General features: G+C 39.5%; 1 pseudogene; it reads right to left on the bottom strand.

Moving 5' to 3' along the window:
* Positions 1 to 203: 203 nt before the first annotated feature.
* Positions 204 to 2,197, bottom strand: LOC131393876 (COP9 signalosome complex subunit 3-like; annotated as a pseudogene).
* Positions 2,198 to 2,612: the final 415 nt, after the last annotated feature.

The raw sequence follows: 2,612 nt of genomic DNA on the forward strand, positions 1-2,612 counted from the left end.
TCAGGACTGTAAGAGAATAAATTTGTGCTGTATTCAACCACTATGTTCATGGTAATTTATTACAGCAGCAATAGCAAAGTAATAAATTCCTCAAATTCATCTACAGATTCAAAGCAATTATTATAAAAATCTAAGGTTTTCTAAAAATCTAAAACAAAAAGGTAGACAATGCAATAATATGAATCTAAGCATAAATAAATACATTACATACTTTGAAGTTTGAGAATCTTTTTCCTTCCTTTGCGGAGAGAAGGGTGTCTGAAAGTATATAAGACTGAAGATGTCAAAACAATATGTAATCTCCTAATTTCCAGGCGAAAGAGTCTCGGTCCTCTCTGCCACACTAACACTTGCCACTGGCAGTGAATCCCTAATTTGTGCAAAGAATTGCAAGAGTGACTGCATGGTTTGCTTACTGATTTAGCTTGTTGTCATCCCACACTCTTTTTAGAAATTCACTGCAATCTCTTGATCCATGGTTTTCAGTGGCTCATCAAGCTCTCTGTATTTCAACCTTTCCTGATCCGAATGTTGTGAAGCCTACTTGGGTTACCTATTACATTTTTCAGAGTCATTATAAAAATTGATCCTACCATCCTTTTGATTAACACTTGCAAAAGTTTCACTATCTTCTATCACGTTTAATTTATATTTTTCTGCCTCTTGAGGTCCAGATAACTGGATACAACTTGTCATATCTCATAAAGACAATGTTTAAAAAGTCTTTGCAAACTTTTCACTATTCTTCTTATAAAGAGATGACAAGTTCTGCTTCACCAGGCCCGTGCTGCTATCATGTAAACATTTCACTATAATTGTTGTCAGGTTTCAGAGTTCTGAGAGATTATTGGTTGAATAAATTTGTACTAACTCATAGTATACATTATGTATATGTAGTATACATCCTAAGGGTCTTAATGAATCTACGCATAATTTGAGAAGTATATTTTGGTAGCTATTGTACTTTGCCAATATCAGAGAACCTGGAACACACTTCTTACCTGACTCCAACAGCGTTATGACTGATCACCATGGCAGGGGTATGTTTAGCCTGTTTAGAAAAGTAAAATGCTCTTCAACTTGGTGTAGATCACCCCTCCATAATAAGAATAATATGACAACTGCTTTGCATCATAGGCTCTTGTTTTTCAATGTAGCTGGGAATTTGTTCTTATGCATGTATGGTGAAGCTAACAGATCAGATGATTGCCATTTAAAAGGTGGCCTGTGGCTTATAATTCCCAAGAGAAGGAAGCATGCCACTTGACGCAGGGCCACATAGAGAAGCACTAGGGTCAATCAGGTGGCAGAAGGAGCATGGGAAAAGCATGGCCCAGAGCCTTTATTGCAGTTTTTGAAGGAAAAACAGGCAAGATGGAGTAGGCAAGCTAAGCAGGTTAGGAATAGATAGTTTGAATGATTTTGGCAGGCTCCAGGCTGTAGGGATGGTCCCTAGTTGTCCTGTACCAGGCTCTGGAGTGATTTAGGGCAGGAGGATAGTGTTCCCAACTGCAGGAGTCTGATAACAAGACAGAAGGGGGTACAGACAGAGGGAATGATTGGTTTGCATATTAAAGGCATGCTCACAGGCAAGTTGTTAGCTATCTCTAGGAATTAGCTAACCCTGGGAGGGGCAGTCTCTCCTGGGGTCCACAAGGTCCCAAGATTGTCAAAATACAGAAAATAAAAAACACGATTAATACAGCTCCATTCTCTTTACAGATATCCATCATATCAGTGTCAAGATATGGGAGGATAGATGTAAAGCATTTTGCCGGCACACAAAGCTGGCAGAGATCAGCATGTATTGAGATCAGCTGGTTTGTATTCATCTGCAGCTTGTCTATGGCTACTTTAAGGATGCCAATTCCTCCCAGGGACTGTTAGCTTTCCACAGGTGCATTTGTTAACTGATGGCAAAGCCCAGCAAAAGTACGTGTTGCATATTGAATATGCTCTCCATTACAAGTACTGATGAAAAGCTATGGCTGTAAGAATAATGTTTCCAAGTCAGGAATACTAGGCATAGAAAACTTTGCAAACAAAACAGCAAGGACCCCAAGAAGTGTTCTGGTACATTCAGAGCCCCAAGCACAGTGCCCAGATGGGGTAAGTTCTTCACAAGGAGTTCCTTGCTCTTGTTGATCAGTTCACAAAGCTGAGTCATTTGAGTTGAGAGCTGTCTGACACTGTTCACAAATTGAGGGCGCACCATGTTTTTCCCAGAGTTGCCCAAGTCACGGAGGCAGCTTGGGCAGGAAGAGGTGGCCACTTTGGGAGGAAGGGCTGCAGTGAATCACCAGAGGGCCTCAAGATTTTTTGCAGAAATTGACAAGCTAATTCTAAAATTTATATGGAAATGTTAGGAACCTAGGATTATCAAAGCAATCTTCAAAATCAAGAACAAAGTAGGAGGACTCACAAATCCTGAATTCAAATCTTACTACACAGCTACGGTAATCCAGACTGTGTGATCCTGGCATAAAGATAAATTTATAGATCAATTGAAAAGAACTGTGAGTTCACAAATAACCCATACGTTTATAGTCCATTGATTTTTGACAAGAGTGTCAAGACCAATCAATGGGGAAAGAATAGTCTTAAAGAAATGG

This window comes from Diceros bicornis, chromosome 29 (assembly GCF_020826845.1).
Source record: "Diceros bicornis minor isolate mBicDic1 chromosome 29, mDicBic1.mat.cur, whole genome shotgun sequence".
In the NCBI taxonomy this organism is placed as follows: domain Eukaryota; kingdom Metazoa; phylum Chordata; class Mammalia; order Perissodactyla; family Rhinocerotidae; genus Diceros; species Diceros bicornis.